The 9565-nt window shown below is 47.0% G+C and overlaps 1 protein-coding gene across 1 annotated transcript in view; it reads right to left on the minus strand.

Moving 5' to 3' along the window:
• NUP93 (nucleoporin 93kDa) overlaps positions 1–8682 on the minus strand; it is a 103337-nt gene extending 94655 nt beyond the window's left edge. Inside the window, exon 1 of the mRNA XM_010861908.1 lies at positions 8587–8682. The gene's annotated coding sequence lies outside the window, so the exon portion shown is untranslated. The remainder of the gene's footprint in view (positions 1–8586) is intronic.
• Positions 8683–9565: the final 883 nt, after the last annotated feature.

Genomic DNA, 9565 nt, shown 5'->3' on the forward strand with positions numbered 1-9565 from the left:
CTGGCCTGCTTCAGTGTCCTGCCAGACCTCCCCTCCCTAGGCCTCAGCAGGGACAATAGTTACACAGAGACTGAGTGACACAACCGGCCTGCTGTCCCTTCCCTTCCCTCTTTAAGCTGTGTGTTTGGAGAGTACATCTGGGAGAAGAAATCTGTTTTGTAAATGACGAGTTGTGTCCAGTAAAAACACACAGAATGTGTTCTGACCGACCACATAGTGCTAGTGGGAACGCACTGCCCTGTTCAGGTATACGGCAACATACTGAACGACCCAAGTGAATTTTTCCTTTTCCTTATAACCCACAATCCAAACAGCCTAGCTATCCAAGAAACACCAAGGGTTGAGAAAGAGATGAAAGGATAAAGACAAGGCCATCCATTTTTATTTCAGCATTAAAGGACTCTCAATTCAGTGAGGTGCATGGGGAGATGATGCCAGCTACTTTCCCTGCAGAATGTCAAAGTACTCAAACAATACTTTATTAGCACTCACCATGGAATTCTAATTTTACCATACACCCAAATATTATCTCTTTCAACTACAAAGATCCTGCAATCTAATATAAACGCACATTTAGCACTGCTATACATTTTCTGGATGTTGTCAAAGGAGGATTTCATATACATGAGGGGAAATAACTGATGCTGCAGTTTATACCTTTTTTCTCTAAAATATACAATAACAATATTATTACTTCTTTCGATTATTTTTAAAAGTTTTGACAGTAATAAAAAAAATATTTTGAAAGGAACTGGTAAACAGGAGAAGACTGAACTTTGAGCCCACACACCTGGTTCAAATCTAGAAGGTTCACTTACTAGCTGAAGGGGGGGTTGACCTACCCTGGGATAGAATCCCAATCTCCCCCACAATTTCCTCGTCTCTAAAGGGGAGAGGACAATGCCTACCTATTTCAAAGAGCTGATGACACACAGGAAGTATTTTTATTAACTCTTGTGGTTTATGTCATTATAAAATGGTATTTTAGCTTCTTTCCAAAGTTGCCAATTTGGCAATATTTTGTCAATTGCAAACATCTCTGCTTCAAAAAAATCTAGTAAATATATGATACTAAATTATGACTTATTTAACCACAGCTTCTTATCATTCAGCAAGAACTTCTGGGAGACAGCCGCAATTTTTACATGTACAATTTTTAAATTCCCCACTATCAAATATGGTTTTAATTATAAATCCAAATTTCTACAATGAAAGTGTGACTCAAATGAAATTTAGCATTGAATTTGAAGTGGAAATCTTGCCCTTAAACCTTCTTATTAGACTGCAGTAGGATTAAAACACAAGAACAGTGTTCAATGTTCAACACCAAGATTAATGAGGAAAGCCTCACAGGAAGTGTCAAAAGTTGAAGACTGGCTCTGTCCTCTTCTTCCGAATACATAAACTATGGTTAAATGACAACAGCACTCCGCTTTATGCTCTGTCAGCTGTCAATTACAACAATAGCCAAAAGAAAATTACACCCGACACCTCTAGAAGACTAGGAAAAAAATGATTAAAAAACTGTTTTCAGATAATTTTTTATAGTCTTGTGAAACGAAGTAAAAGAGTTAGACCTAATCATTATTCAGAAGGTAGACACTGGAAAAAGAACTAAAATAAATTACCCCAAACAGAAGAGAAATTAAAGACCTGGTGATTCATTACAAGTATGGGCCTGGATGATTCAGTCAGGAGTGTGTAGTGTCAGCTTTCCTGATACATAAAATAACACTTGTATTATTTCATTTCAAGGAGCCAAGAGAAGCAGAAACCAAATACCCACACGGCCCACTTCCTGACACACTCTCACAGTGGAAGGCTTGGGGTAGAACGTAGACCCCATCCTGGCTTTGCCCCACATCAGCCCTCTGACCCTGGGATCTGCCCTTCCTCACCTCCGGATCCCAGCTTCACCACCAATGAGATGAAGGGGTTGGCTTGGGTGATCTCTAAGGTCTTGCCCACCATGAAGAATCTACAGATGTGAGATATTTTAATTGTCTCTAAACAGAGGATGAGATGGTTGGATGGCGTCCCTGACTTGATGGACATGAGTTTGAGCAAGCTCCAGGAGTTGGTGATGGACAGGGAAGCCTGGTGTGCTGCAGTCCATGGGGCTGCAAAGAGTTAGACATGCCTGAGCAACTGGACTGACTGAAACCCAATGAACGTGTTCTTGGAAGGAGCAGCCCCAACTCAGTGGTGATGAAAAGTATCTGTATGTAGAATCTTGGGAACATAAACCAGGGCAGATCACCAAGCCTACACCAAAAAGGCTTTGGCTCTCCTCTCTAAACTAAGGATTCTCAGCTGGGGGCGGCTTTGCCCCCTGAGGAGCTCTGGCACTATGGAGAGGCATTTCTGGTTGTCACAACTGAGAAAGAGACCACATGCTACTGACATCTAGATGGCCGAGGCCAGGGGTGCAACACACAGCACAGCTTCCACAACAAAGAATTATTCAGCCTAAAATATCAACAGTGTCAAGGCTGAGAAACCTTGCAGGAAACTAAAGAAGGCTTCTTGTCCTGAGGGCTACTACACTAACATCAAAGGCACCTGGAACCTCTGGAAATATATGCATGCATCTTAAAAAATATACAAGAAAAGCACTACAGCTGTTACCAGATTCTAACAGAAGTCTGAGTCCCCTTCTCACTCCGCCCCAAATAATCTTAAAACACTGTATAATTCAGAATTATACCATTTGGGTTTTTCATGGTGGTATATTCATATGCCAGCATATCACACAGCACTGGAAAAGATCAAACCACAGCTACATGGAACAGGGATAAATGGAACTACAGCAGCCACATACCAAAAAGGACATATTTCATGATTCCATTTCCATGGATTTTAAGACAGAAAAAACTAATCTATGGTGCTAGAAATCAGAACACTGGTTATGGGGGCGGGGTGCGGGTGCGCGGTTAAGGGGAACAAGGAATGACTGGGAGGAAGGACAACAGAACTCTCCTGTCAGCGCAGACTGAAACGCGTCCCTCCAAAAGTCACTGTGAAAGGCACTCAGTCGTGTCTGACTCTGAGACAACCACGGACCATGGAATTCTCCAGGCCAGAATACTGGAGGGGGCAGCCCTTCCGTTCTCCAGGGGATCTTCCCAGGAGATTGAATTCAGGTCTCCTGCATTGCAGGCGGATTCTTTACCAACTGAGCTATCAGGGAAGCCCATAAAAGTCATTATGCTGAAGTCCTAACGTGAAAATATATTGAGAAGTGGTCTCTGGGAGGTAATTAGGTTTAGAGGAGGTCATGAAGAGGGCATCCTCAAGATGGGACTGGTACACTGCTAAGAAGAGACACCAGAAAGCTGCTTCCTCTATCTCCTACCCCCACTCCACACACACATTCACCCAGAAAGTACACGTGAGCACACTAGGGATGGTGGCCACCTATGAGCCAGGAAGAGAGAGGGCCCTCACCAGAACCCATCATGTGGCACCCCAGTCTCAGATTTCCAGCCTCCAGAGCTGTGGAAAAACAAACTTCTGTTGTTTACACCACTCAGGCCATGGTAATATGGCAGCCCAGGCGAAGACATCAGGGTATTGGAAATATTCTATATTTCAAAATGGGTGATGGTCACAAGATTGAGTAACTATGTAAAAGTTCATAAGCTATACTAAATATATATTAACTGTGTATATAATATATATATATTGAAGCTTGTTCACAGATAGTATTTAGAAGACATAGCAAGAAACTAAGCATTACCTTGAGAAAGAGAGCAAAGCTAAGATTTGAGAGATTTCTACTTTTCATTTTATACCCTCTGTCAATCTGAATTCTTTTCCATAAGTGAATGTGACCCTTTCTAATTTTTACTAACTTGTTCATCTGAAAACTGCTCTGAACTCCCTGTCTCAGTGTTTGTCTCATCACTGCCCCACACCCTCGATGGCAATGAATGTCAACTCCACACGCCCACCCTGCTTCTTGCACTCGCACTCCAACCCAGGAGTTTCGAGGCACTGCCTGTGCACGTCCACTCAATCCCATAACCGTCACACCCCGCACGTCTCCAAATGCAGTTATTCACCACCGCTGCCGCCACCAGCTGTCTTCCCAAAGCCCTCCACCTGTCCCCTGGCTGCTCTCTCAGGTTCTAACTCATCCTTCTCCTTGCATCTGTGCATGGATTGTTTATTTATAGGTATTCTCCACTCTCCAGACTCAGAAACCATAACAGATTTTGATACACTTTTGAAAGACAACAGGGAGGTATTACACATTATCCAAACTATTGCTACTCCCTAACAAAATCTCAGGAAACCAGTACTACAGATTTAGATGACATGACATCCCTCCAAATCCCTCATTACCTAAACAGATTAACCAGCAAGGGATACTGTATTTTTACAGCGTCTTCTGTTGCTTTTTCTTTTTCCAGCTTTACTGATATGTAACTGACCCACCATACTGTATCATTTTAAGCACATAATGTGATGATGTGATAGACACACATACTGTGAGATCATTACCACAAGAAGGCTAGTCTAACTGTTGCTTCCATCTTTGTCACCATCACTCTTGGCCAGACTTCCTGCCCTTTAAGCCCAGTTCTTGCTGGATGCCAGTTCCAGTCCCTCCCAATGCCTACCACTTGCTCACTGCGACCACATCCATCTTTCCACCATCACTTTCCCTCTGTTGCTCCTGCACAAAAGCCCTCAATACATCCCACTCATGGGATCCAGACAAGGCACTGTTTTTGCAGAAACCCTGTGTGCGAGCAACGTGATCCGCTCTGTCTCTGACCATCTTCACCCACTCCCTGCTCTGTGCTCGTGCCCCATTTTTCACAGCCAGGAACATCTACTCGCCTTCCACCACCCCCGGACCCAGCTAGGAACTGCACCCTCTAACTGGGCGACTTTGGGTAGTTAACCACTCCTTCTGCGCCTGGCCTATGAAGTGGAAACATAGTTGTACCTTCCTCACCTGCCACACAATAACCACTCAAACATCAGCCACCGTTACCACCAATTCAAGTCCTACCTGCCAAATGGTGTTCCTCCACACAGGTCCCACAGCAACCCCCCCTCAATTCCTCTTGACTCCATTGTTCTATTTGTCGTGCATGTTTCCATGTGGCCAATAGTCTGTTTCTGTGCTCCACGGGGTTTCTGTAGCCTCATTTCACTCTGGAGCTTTCACAGAGCTATTTTTCATCTACATCTAGTTGTTTATTTGTTTCTATGGGAGGACAGGCATTAGGACCTGTTAGTCCAACACCCTGCTAACTTCATTCTCCTCATTTGCCTTGTTATTGTCTATTTGTATCTAGATTCCTTCTTTCCCAAACAGCTTAAAATTTAAAGTATTCTGAAGCGTTACCAATTAAAAAAAAAAAAAAAAAGCCTTCGACTACAATTCCCACCAATGGCCATTTGTCTTCCAGATGGCTACAGACCTCTCTGAATCCATTCACATACATGTGGGCATCCAAGAGAAACACACACACACACTCTTGAACAGGCGGTATCAGGAAATTCAATGTCGCCTTTCCCCAGGAACTCAATCCAAGGACCTCGGCGGTCTATCTGGGCCCAGGCAAGGAGCCTCATCTGTCAACACAAAGGTGACTTCCGTATCTCTATGTCTAGCCGAGCTCTCTCCCTGGGCCAATATTTCCAACTGTCCACCTCACATCTACACCTGGCTGACTAGTGGGTGCCTCAAGCTACACATCATCCCAAATGCTTCACTCATCCCGCTTCCTAGCTGCCACTGCACCATCACCACCTCCTCCTCATCCATTTCCAGTCTCTCTAACCTCATTCTTTTCTCCTGATCACCTTAACAATCTAAGCCTTCTCGTTCCTCTAACCCACCCTCCCCTCACCCAGAAAGGTTAATTCTTTCTGAAATGTTCCCCTGCCTTTGCACTTGACCCACTCAAGGCCACCTTCCATCCACTACATGCAAAGAATGGGCACAGCCACCCTTACCATCCTCATCTCTTACTGTCTGCTCCCCACAGATACCCCAGCAGTTCGCTACTCTTTGGGGTGCCTCATGCTGCTCCCTCCCTTCATACCCCAGGACATGCAGGTGCACACTCTGCTAGAACACAAACCTACCCTGTCACACTCTTAGGTAGCTTGCAAAGTGAACCAGGAGAGTCCTAACTACCTCAAACCGCTCCCAAACGATTCTGAACCTTCAATTACTATTTTCCTGGACAGCTGGAAAAATGGTGATGATTTCTCCCTGAGTCTGTCTCCTCCACGTGGAGAATTCTGGTAGGATAAGGTCCACAGACTGATCAGCTCTGAATTTTCAGTTGCTAAGTTTGGCACAAAAAAGGTACCAAATCAATGTTTGCCGAATGAAAGTGGCCAGTTCCCTGAGGACCTGTACCTCAGGTACTCACCCCCGGATCTTAGCTCTGACCCCTCCCTCTCAGTGGCATGTCTTTCTTTCTCTCCACCTTATTTTCCCCTTCAGCCCGTCAGGAAGCAGGTGCAGACATTCAAGTTCACTATCTTGAATCTCCAATATTCCCACCTCAGGGTATTTGCACTGGCTGTTTTCCTCCAGGAATGCGCTTGCCCTAGATATTACCCTCTCAGATTTCAATCAGGTCTCTGTTCAGACAGCCTTGTCCTCTTTTTAAAAGGGCCCTGCCACCACATGCTATCCCTATAGGCTCACCACTGGTGCTGTGCCCCACAGAAACAGCAACTCAGTGAGTGCAGGCCTATCTCAGGCACCACTGGATCCCCAAATCTTTATCGGTGTCAGGAACATGGCCTTATTTCCTGTGTTGAGCACATACTGTGTAGCAGGTCTAGGTGCTGGAGATACAGCAAGGAACAAAAGAGATAAAAATTCCCCCTTCATGTTCCCAAGGGGAAAAATAAACAATACATTAGATAAACAAGAAAAATATAACAACAACAAAATTAATAAAGGAAGACAGGAAGTGGGAAAAATCTCACTAGGTGACTTGCAAATAAAAATCTGAGAGAAATGAGGGAGCAAACCATGTGAATACTGAATTGCAAGCCCAAAGGTTCTGAGGCTGAAGAATGTCTGCCATGTGCAAAGAGTGGGGAGCAGAAGCTAAAGTGCGAAAAGTAACAGCGGATCAGATTATAGCTCCCTGTAAGGACTTCATCATTTGTTTGTTTTTTCTTTTGTTTTTTTGGTCATGCAGCACAGCCTGTGGGATCCTAGTTCCCAGACCAGGGATGGAACCTGGGCCTGAGACTCAAGTCCCAACCACTGGACCACCAGAAGATTCCCAAGAGTTTATCTTAAAATGAGATGGGGACCCATTGGAGGGCTTTATGATCTGCCTTGCAGGGATCCTTTTATCTGCTGTGCTGAAAACAGGGGTTAGGGCAGAAGCCAGGAGAACAGATGGGAGACTATTTCAATAATCCAGGAGAGAGGTGATGGTGACTGGGCCAAAGGCACTGGACGTGAAAAAGCAGTCAAGGATAACTCAAAGGTTGTTGATCAGTCTTTTATGTTCCTGAGAAGAGAAAAAAATAGCAAGAAGAGCAGTCTGGGAAGAGAGGTGGACGGGAGCTTGACAGCGCTGTCCTGACATGTTCAGTCTGAGTTCCGAACCGTAGGCAGCTGCATATAGGTGAAGGGAGAGGCCCAGGCTGGAGATATTCAGGTGGGATCTGTTAGCCTAATAAACAGGTATTTAGAATGATAGCCTTGAGTGACATCACCAGGAATGAAAAATAAAAATGTTCCAAACACAAATTCACAAAGAAGAATAACTGAAAAGATACGATGCCTAAGGACACCCTCTCACCCTTCAAACAGAACAAAAAGGTGACCCTTGCTGAAAGACATTTTGGTCAAAACAAAACCTCTTTCGCATACCCGGCAGAGGGACAAACCAGGACCAACTCTGTCAATGGGTCGTCCAAACTTTGAACAAAGACCCCTGCGGTCCGCCCCGTAATTTTTCAAAAATGAGACCCAGTAAATGTAGGTATTGCCTTTGTAAAAGATGGGGTGCTGTGGGCCCAGAGAAAGTGAGGGCCACGTCCAGGTTCTAATCACTAGCATCTCCCGGCACTGGAAGGAGCATTCTGCTGGATGCAGACGGAGGAGATAGGCCACGGCTCACAGGGTTGTCAATCTCCTGGGAGGGCACCACCTCCCGACTGGGTCCATCCATCCCTGAGGGGCGAGCGAGCTGGCAGGGCGCGGTCAGGAAGGTAATCAGGCTGATGGGTGCGGGGGAGGGGCATCGACACAGACAAGGGTGGACTCGCAGGGCAGGGTTGGACGTGGGGGCGTGGCGCGCCCGCAGAGCGCTGGGGTGGGACATGAGGGCCGCCAGGAGGCCGCGGCCTCGTGTTCGGAAGGAGGGCAGATAGAAGACACCGCAGGCGCACCCCGACGCTATAATCAGGGGCGGTTCGACAGGGCGCTGTGTAGCCGGGGTGAGGCATGCCGGCTGACATGAGGCGAACGGGAAGCGTGGGCAGCACGGTTCTGAACATGTGGACCGGGCTCCGCCCAGCCTCGAGGACCTGGATTCAAGGATACGCCGCGTGTCAGAAGGACGGGGCCACAAACACCCTTACCTGGCGCAGCAGCAGCCGTATCCCCCTCGCAGGTCCCGGCTGGAGAACGCGGCCGCCGCTTCTCGCGCCGCTCGTCCGCGCTTCCTGATTGGCCGAGGCCGGCCCTCCCAGAAGCCCCCGCGCGGCGCGCCTCCAAATGAACTTTATGGAGACCCGTGGAAGAGGACACGGACACGGGCGGGGCTAGGGGCGGGGCCTTCGACTGAGCGGTCACTCCCCACACTCCCTCGGCCACTCCCCTCACCCTTCCCACGTGGTTAGAGTCAACTCGGGCGCAAGAAAGCGGTCGCACAATGACCTGCGCGGATTTCTTACCCTTTATTGAGCACCATCCAAGTGCCAAGCACTATTCTAGGCACTGGGGGCACAGTAGTGACCACGACAGGCAAGGTCCCTGCTCTAATGGAGTTCTCAAGGTGGTGGGGAAAATGAAAGTGAGTCGCTCAGTCGTGTCTGACTCTTTGCGACCCCATGGACTGTAGAGTCCATGGAATTCTCCAGGCCAGAATATTGGAGGTAGCCTTTCTCTTCTCCAGGGGATCTTTCCCAACCCAGGGATCGAACCCGGGTCTCCCGCATTGCAGGCGCATTCTTTACCAGTTGAGCCACTAGGGAAGCCCGTGGTGGGGGAAATAAAATATAATAAATGACTGCCAGTTTGTAAGGAAGGCAATGGCGAAACAAGCAGGGTAACAGGAGAGAGAATGCCTGTGTGGTCAGAGAGAAGGTGAAGGAGAAGGAGATCGCTGAGCTGAAACTTAAATGAAGAGAAAGGGTCAGCCTTGCATAGCCTTGGCTGCAGAACATTCCGAGTAGAGGGAACAAATCTGAAGGTTCCACGGGGAAACACCTGGTGTTTGAAGAATAGAAAGAAGAGGGGTATGCCTGGTAGAAGATGATAGAGCACAGGTCGGGTAAGACTCACAGTTGGGGGGCCAGACTTTGCAGATCCTTCAGGCTGCAGCGAGAAAGTGTAAGT

This window comes from Bison bison, unplaced genomic scaffold (genome assembly GCF_000754665.1).
Source record: "Bison bison bison isolate TAMUID 2011002044 unplaced genomic scaffold, Bison_UMD1.0 scf7180017864473, whole genome shotgun sequence".
Lineage (NCBI taxonomy): Eukaryota > Metazoa > Chordata > Mammalia > Artiodactyla > Bovidae > Bison > Bison bison.